Genomic DNA, 8,561 nt, shown 5'->3' with positions numbered 1-8,561 from the left:
CAAGGCTACGGCAGCGTGTGGGCTTGCGGCAATGGGCTGCGAGCTCGCGGGCTGCGCGCGCGCGCATGGCGCCCCTCGTGGGCTGCTGTGCGTGCGTGTGTTTTTGTGTGCTACTCGAATCCTAAAGCTATCGGGATTTGTCATATGATTAAATCTAATCCTAAAAGATTTAGTTTATTTAATTAGAGTCCTAGTAGGATTATAATTAAATAAATTAGTATCCTAATAGGATTCCAAATCCTTTTCCATAACTCTATAAATAGGTGCCTAGGGTCACACATTTACATAGAGCATTTCAAGTATTCAAAGTGAGTTTTTGAGAGCAAAATTCAGTCATACAATTGCCTATAAAGTGCCGAAAATTCTAAGTACCTTAAGGGCGATTCTAGTTGGTCAATCTTAAGGCGGATCCGGACGTGCTGTGGACTATCTACGGAGGGACGACACTTGGAGTCCTAAAGACTTGTTCTTGTTCGGTTCGGGCGCAGCTAGGGAGGGCACGCAACAAAGAGTATGCATCTAAACTATGCTAAATGATTATGTGTAAATAATATGTTTTCCTGGCTTTATGGTTTTTCCGCATGATTTATGAATTGTCATATGTATCATAACCTAACAAGCGAGGGTTTATTCGTGTAATTTATCCTACTGAACTTGAAGCAACTTGGATCTCTGTTTGCTTTCACCGCCGCATCAACCAATCAAAAGATCTAGAAGGAGAAACCCTACAAAATGCAACCGAGATCAAATTCAAGCTCAACAGATCCACAAACAGATTGCAAACACAACATTAACCTTGAAACACCAAGAAATTTCCAAAAATGAGAAAAATAACTACAATTACGAAAAACAAAAAGAGGAGAGAGAAAGAGAGACCTCGAGAGGAAGAAAAACCAGAATTCAGATTAACACTTTAATCAAAACCAAATTAAACAAATATATCGAAGAAAAAACTGGTAAATCTTCTAAAACAATTGAAAATGATGAAACTGAATAGGTTGTCAAAAGTATAGAGGCCATAGAATGAGAGGAAAAAAGTTACACTACACCTGCAGATGACCAAAGTAAACAAATTTCATTCAGAAACGACTAAGAAACGTGACATCCAGGGCAGCATACTTGAGAGTAAATTCAGATATACAAAATGTACTACTACGAGAAGTAACTGCACCAGTTTGTCAAGCCCCTTCGACAGTGTTTTCTGCTACTGCAGTATTATGTAAAAATGAAATGAGGATGACTTCAGCAAACTAAAGTTCAGGAAAGCTTTTAACATTTTCAGATTAGTAATTATCAGGTGTAACACATTTCTTACCTTTACCGAACCAACATCTTCCTTTCCATTTATATGATCTGCTACCTTTGAAGGAGGTTGTGCGAACTTGTGTAAATATATCATGAAAAATTATAGGAGAGATATCACCAATATCAATTACATAGAGACATATTAGTCGTCACCATAAAAAGAATAATACCATACAGAAGAGTATAAATGATAAAGAACCTGACCTGAGTGCCCATGCTTTCTTTTTGTCTTCTTCAAGAGTGTCTGTCTTGGTGTCTGTCTTTGTTTCTGCCTTTGTTTCTGCCTTTGTGTCTGTCTTAGCGTCTGTGTTAGTGTCAGAACCGAATCTGGCAAGACGAGCTTTCTTTTTTACTTCTTCGTCAGGTGACACAGGAAATCCAAACCTGAGCCAAGTTTCACACACCATATAAGGTTCGGAGCAGCAATGAAAGCATATAGGGTAATGGTTGATATTGGACATTTGGAACCACCAAACTGGAATAAAAAATGGAAAGGTAGGCAGCCATCCTGGAAAATATTTTGATAAACAAACCAAAGCACTGATGACAGCTTGAGCCGCACCTCTCTGCTCTAGCCTTTCTCTTCTGATCCTCAGATGTCTTAGACGCTTCTGCTCCAACATAGGCATCAGATGTCTTAGAAGCTTCTGATCCAGCACCCATGCCAAACCTGTTATGTGCAAAACAGACAAAGGCAACGAGTACAACAAAATGTCAAATAATCTCACGTTGTATCCATTTTCTTAATATTATAAAATGGTTGCTTTAGCGATAATCTTAACATAGTCTGTTGCAGCATTGGTTGCCACAAATAATAATATGAGTTCTCAAGAAACTTTGTTGGAGGCGTATTAGTCAAGAGTATAACTACTTCTTTATATATCAATTAGATATCAGGTATCTGAACAAATCCTTTTAAATTTGGAACTAATCTCATAAGTCAAAGTCTGTTCGCAATTTTGATAAGAGTCTGTTCTGATAAATTGAATCAAAGAGTACATTGGATCGTGACAATCAAAGTAAATTCAAAAGCCACCCCCCACCCCCAATCACTTAGGTGCAATACTCAAAAGTGGCAAAAATCAATTTGACATTAGAACTGATTTTATGCATTAATCTAAACTCAACCAACGGCGTACAAAAGCCATAAATTCAATAACCTGTAATTAATTTCTATGAAATCCCTAATTCTCAAAGAGAATGCTCACCAGCCGAGATTGGATCACGAAAACAACCTGAACTGGAGCCGCAAAGAATCGAACCCTATAATTGAATCATTCATCCCCACGTTGAGAAATAGCGTGAATACCACCGGAAACTACGTAGAAGACGAAAACATTTGATTAAATGACAAAAACAATCCACGAGAAATAAATAAATACAATCAACATAAGGAGGTAAATAGGAAATAGCTGCTGCAAAATCATTTCTTTTCCAAAAAGAAATTTAGGATCAAACCCTAACTTCAGATCGAGATTGACAATAATATACTCACCTCATTCGAACCCAGGGAACTGCAAAAATCAACAACAAAAATTGAATAGTTAGGATAGTTGTTGATGTTGGAGAAAGAGAGGAGAAACACTATCAGATTGCAAACACAACATTAACCTTGAAACACCAAGAAATTTTCGGAAATGAGAAAAACAATTACGAAGAACAAAAAGAGGAGAGAGAAAGAGAGACCTCGAGAGGAAGAAAAACCATAATTCAGATTAACACTTTAATCAAAACCAAATTAAACAAATATATCGAAGAAAAAACTGGTAAATCTTCTAAAACAATTGAAAATGATAACAATTTCTGAAGAGCTTACCATTCAAAGGCAGAGAATCTTCGGTAGGAGATGGGGGATGAGATTATACCAAGAAGAGAAGCAGGAGGAAAGAGAAAGGGGAAGCTCGAGCAAGCAAAAGGAAGAAGAAGAAAGACCTAGGTCAGGGCTGAACGTAAAGAAAGGGTCTGAGGCTGAAGCAACGTGGAGGAGCAAGATGGTACGACGTGTCCATATATCTGAGAAAGAGGGCAAAAACGATAAATTGGAAGAAGTTGAAGGGCATTTCAGGGTCCAGTGACATATAAATCGACATAGACATGACATTTAACACACCTATGTTTGTAATAAACGGTAAACATGGTCCCAGAGTTGATTGCATGCAGTGCTGTTGCCAGAACCCCAAGATTCATACTATGGCTTGATATGACGGATGACGGTACAACACCTTACTGCCTCATGGCACGCCTCACTCCAACGTAAAGTTCGCCATTCTCACCTCTACAATATTCAGGAAAAGGAAAAGAACAGTTCAGCCTCAAACTGTCACATATTGCAAAACACATTACAAGAGATGAAGAGAAGATAACAAACCTTAGAAAAATAAATGCATCACCAGCTACAAGTCTCTTTGAGCTAACAAACACACTCCAACCACTTTGAAGCAGATGCCTCCTGGGTTGACCTGGCATTCAAGAAATCAAGTCAGAATGGTTTTATTAACCACAAATACTATATACAAGCTAAATTACAAAATAAGTCTCACGATGCAGCTTTAAACGAGTACAAAGACTGATCTACAAATGCCAGCAACACTAAATGATCATGCTATCCATGGACAAAAGACAAAAACATCCAAGGACCCATCAATCACATATATTAGTGAATATGTGATCCTTGTTAGTTGTTACTGATGGTTCAGCTGAGTGATCTGATGATCCAAGTATCCAACAACCGTAAGATGCAACTGTAATATCCCTAATATTTTATGTCGCAAAAGTTTGTTATAATTTATTTATTCTTTGTAAAAAAAAAAAAAAAAAAAAAAAAACAAAAAAAAAAATTAGTCTTTAACATTTGAAACTAAAGTAACAAAGTTTTTCTAAATTAAGTTTCGGGACAATATTTCTTTTAAGGAGGGTAGATTATAATACCTTATATTTTTAACTTTAAGTTTCGGGAGAAAACTTCTTTTAAGGAGGGTAGATTGTAATACCCTGTATTTTTTTTGACTTTAAGTTTCGGGACGAAACTTCTTTTAAGGGGGATAGATTATAATACCCCAATATTTCATGATTTCGTAAAATATATTTTATAGCAAAAAAAAAATTAAAAATATTATTATTAAATGATTTTTCGCTTTTAGTTAGTCTTTTTTTTAATATTTTTGGAAAATTTAAAAATGCTATTTTAAATTTAGTAGGACTCTTATTATAAGTACTATATATTCCATAATTCTGTTAGCCCTAAATATTTTCTAATAGGTTTAGCCGTCCTGTGTTGTTTCTCTTGGTCGAGAGTAACTTGAGCCGTGAGAAAATAAAAACAACTTACCTCCATTATCAAAATCCTTACTTTGGGCAACAAGCAAGAAGAAACCATCCAATTCATTTTATCCAGGATCATGTGTTTAATATTCCTTAGCAAACCAAAACAAATTGTTCATCGATCACTATTGAGCAATGAGCAGCAGCAACGCCCTTTAATTTGTCTCGATCTCAATAAGTGTGGAATTGCATTTAATTATGGAATTATTATCTCGGAAGGTAATCACGCTTAGTCCCTTCCAATTACTTGTGTATATTATTAGTTGTAATCACGCTTAGTCCCTTCTAATCGTTCGTGTAAATTATTAGTTGTAATCACGCGCACTTAGCCTTCCGAATTATTCGTGTATAGTCTGTTTGTTTTCCCTACGAGTGTTTAATTGTATTAGGAGTAGTTATTATGTGAAATTATATTTTACCGATTTGATGTGTTGTGTTTTCTTTATATGTATGCTTGTATAGTAATCCCAAGTTTTTGGAGTTATTGTTGCTAATCTAGCTCTACTTGCGTGCTATCAGGAAAAATTGTTCTAGTGGCACTTTTGTTTGGCTTATTATGGTTATAGTTTACATAGATTTGTTAGGTTATTCCAAGGCAGATTAAATTTGGCTAAATAATGATTAGCGTATATATAGTACCAATGTACTAATATTTTGGGATTGATTAAGAAATTGTTATTGGTATTAGTTTTATTGACCTAGATGAGTTGAAGAGCAACTTGCATACTTATGTAAATGATATTATATGATTTTGGGATCATGTGCCATTAATGAGAAACATATATACTTTAACCCTAAATGAGTATTGAGCAGATTATGGGATAACGAGAAAAAGGTTGAGAAATTATATATTCTTGGTTAGAGGCTCGACGTTATAGACCTTAGTCCTTGGCATGTTGGTGAGGAGATGATAACCATTAGTAGAAGAGCAAGATACAATCTTTATTTTTCTTCATATCTCCAAAAGTGGGATTTGGTCCAAAAGTGGCCTTGACTCAGAGAGTCTTTCTAGTAGCTATTGAGAGTTTCAAGTTTTTATACTTGTTGGTTTATTATTCAAATTACCCATGTCCAAGGCTAGGTATAGAACAAAGAGCAAATATGGCACCTATTGGTTTAAGTAAGTTTAGTAGAGGAAAAAGATTATATCAATATATTGAGGTTCAGTTGAAAGGAAGATCTAGAGTATCTATAGGCTATGGAGCTAAGTATTCTTTTGGGACTATACTTGAAATGTAGTTTCATACTACATTGTTTAAATGAGCATTTATTATTCTATATTGGTATGTTTTTATTTCAGGTGATTACTCAGCCTTTTGCTGACGTGTGTGTTTATTTGCTATGTGTGTTTGCGGCCATGTCTTTTTCTTATGGTGGCCCTGCGACGATCCTTTTGGAATTTGTCCACTATGGTGAGCAGTCAAGATTGACTGGAGCAGATCGATCGTGAAAGATGCAATTACAAGTTGAAGGAGCTCAATATTATCGTTTAGTCTTTTATGACAGTTTAATATTTTTCAGTTGTACAGTTTAAATAGACCACTTAGTAATTGAGTTGTAATAGTTTGAGTATTGTAAGCCTTAGCACTTGACAATGTGATCAAGTGTGGCGGTGATACCTCCGATTTAGGTGTAAGCTTCCGCAAATTTATTATAAAGTATTTTATATTCTTATTTATTTCTAGTTAGTAAATCGGGGGTGTTACAGCAACTTCCTTGTTGGATTACTTGTGCTAACATTTTCAAAAAGCACAGACAATACTTGGTAACTACAGTTCTAGCTCATCGAGTAATAATACCCTCAACGAGGCAATGAGCAAAAAGAAGGAATGAAGAAAAAAGTAAAGAGAATGTAACTTTCATCTGCATAGAACTAATATTTCATCAATAACTTAACAGGAGAAAATAAAATATAAAAAATCAATGAAAGAAAAATTAAATTTGACACTTCACATGATTGGTGTAAAGAGTTACATTGCAAGAAAAGATATCAACACTAAAATGGAAGGCCTCACTCATGTGTGAAAAAATAGCTCTACAAACATCATCACGACACAAAATTGTACGGAGTACATGATAGAGAAGACTTGTAATGGAGTGAGAATTTACCCCGAAAAATATGGCTGAAACACCACTCATTTGAATGTAGATCCTTGGCCACCAACTCTTGTGTAGGTGGTTGTCGAGACATATCCTATAAAATAAAACATAGATGCATACAAATAAATTAAAATCTCAAAAAGCCAATCATCACCATGGCGCATAAGAAAACCCTATTAAGAGTATTAACACTCACCAAAGGTGGAAGGCATTTATCAGCATGTCGCCTAAGCACGGAGAACCCTCCGTGAGTACTCATGCCTGAAGCAGTCAATGTCTTACAAAAAGAGTGTACATGAAAATACGGTTGTGGAGGCGGTGGAGGTTCCTTCTCAATGGAGCTCTCTTCTCGCTACCATCAATAACAACCACAAAACTTTATAAAATAAACAACCATTTCCTCCAAAAGTCCAAACCAAACTTTCCATAAAAAGTAGCTCGCTTACTTGAGGTTGAGGAAGCCACATCACTTGTGCATACACCTCGTCGTATCTGCTTCAGCCTATATAGTTTCCATTGCAAGATAAATGCAACAATATTAAACATCCTTATTTTACTTGTATACGTTATTATATGCTCAAAACATTCCCCGAAATTACGACAAAATAAATCCCAACCTTCAATTGCACGTCGATTACACGACACAAGATCTTCCATGGAAGACTGTAATTAGGCATTTGCTTATCAGCAGCTTGATTAGTAGAAGCTTCCACCTAATTAAACCCCAAAAATTCAAAGAATTAATCAATTGCTTCAACTTTCCCCAAAATTGACCAAGTAAACTACTGTAGCAACCCAAATTGACCGGAAAAAATCCAAGAACAACAACAATTTAAACCCAGATCCACAACATCAAATTTATTCTATTCTAACAACAACAATTAAGAAGAACAAAAAGAGGAGAGATAAAGAGAGACCTCGGGAGGAAGAAAACCCATAATTCAGATTAACACTTTAATCAAAACCAAATTAAACAAATATATCGAAGAAAAAACTGGTAAATCTTCTAAAACAATTCAAAATGATAACAATTTCTGAAGAGCTTACCATTCAAAGGCAGAGAATCTTCAGTTGGAGATGGGGGATGAGATTATACCAAGAAGAGAAGCAGGAGGAAAGAGAAAGGGGAAGCTCGAGCAAGCAAAAGGAAGAAGAAGAAAGACCTAGGTCAGGGGGACGATGGACGTGATGCGCCGACGCCATGGGAGGTGGGGCGGATCTTGAGAGAGAAAAGAATGGAGGGGGAAGAGAGGCAAGGGCGAGAGGAAAGGCAATGGAAAGAGGAAAGCAGTTCTTTAAGTCGAAGGAACGTGGCATTAGGTGTGACGAAGGGCATAATCGATAATTGGTAGGAATACAAGGGCATTTTGGTCAGGGGACTATTGCATGAATAGTGAAGTTCAACTCCACACTTTTAAAAGGTTGTAGATTAAAATATTTTTCAATGATCTTTTTTCTATTTGTCTATTACTCCTTCCCCCCACTTGCTTTATTATTTTTATTAGATCTCACTCTCCTTCCTTAATACTCTTGCCGGTCAACATGTGACTTCTAATAAAATACGGATGGAGTAATTGTCATAAAAAATTGGAATAAGTTGAAATTAAATATTATTCCCCTCCCTCTCTTTTTGTTCTTTACGTTTTCCTTTTTGGGTGTCCCAAAATGTTTTTTGCATTACCTTTTATATTATCACATAAATTTGTGATAATGATTATTATAACCACTTAAATCTATTGGGTCATTTAATCTCTCACACTTTTCCATCGACACATTAAAATTTTCTCATTTATCAATATCAGAATTTTGATAAAAGTGAAAACATTATAAATAAA

General features: G+C 35.7%; 1 long non-coding RNA gene across 10 annotated transcripts; it reads right to left on the bottom strand.

Annotated features, from left to right (window-relative positions):
- Positions 1–514: 514 nt before the first annotated feature.
- Positions 515–8,008, bottom strand: LOC110777274 (uncharacterized). Of its 10 annotated transcripts, XR_008923653.1 has the most exons (15): positions 7,774–8,008; positions 7,344–7,439; positions 7,173–7,228; positions 6,923–7,078; positions 6,736–6,820; positions 3,674–3,764; positions 3,416–3,580; positions 3,122–3,318; positions 2,801–2,819; positions 2,514–2,623; positions 1,868–1,975; positions 1,510–1,689; positions 1,316–1,381; positions 1,172–1,207; positions 515–725 (listed from the first exon to the last, which is right to left on the bottom strand). It is a non-coding gene; the product is annotated as an uncharacterized lncRNA (long non-coding RNA). The 10 variants fall into 10 exon arrangements; XR_008923647.1 differs by having other exon boundaries at positions 1,050–1,207; positions 1,316–1,689; XR_008923651.1 differs by having other exon boundaries at positions 1,316–1,689.
- Positions 8,009–8,561: the final 553 nt, after the last annotated feature.

The sequence above is a fragment of the Spinacia oleracea genome, chromosome 6 (genome assembly GCF_020520425.1).
Source record: "Spinacia oleracea cultivar Varoflay chromosome 6, BTI_SOV_V1, whole genome shotgun sequence".
Lineage (NCBI taxonomy): Eukaryota > Viridiplantae > Streptophyta > Magnoliopsida > Caryophyllales > Amaranthaceae > Spinacia > Spinacia oleracea.
The sequence above is the reverse complement of the archived record's forward strand: the minus strand, read 5'-3'. Positions and strand labels throughout refer to the sequence as shown.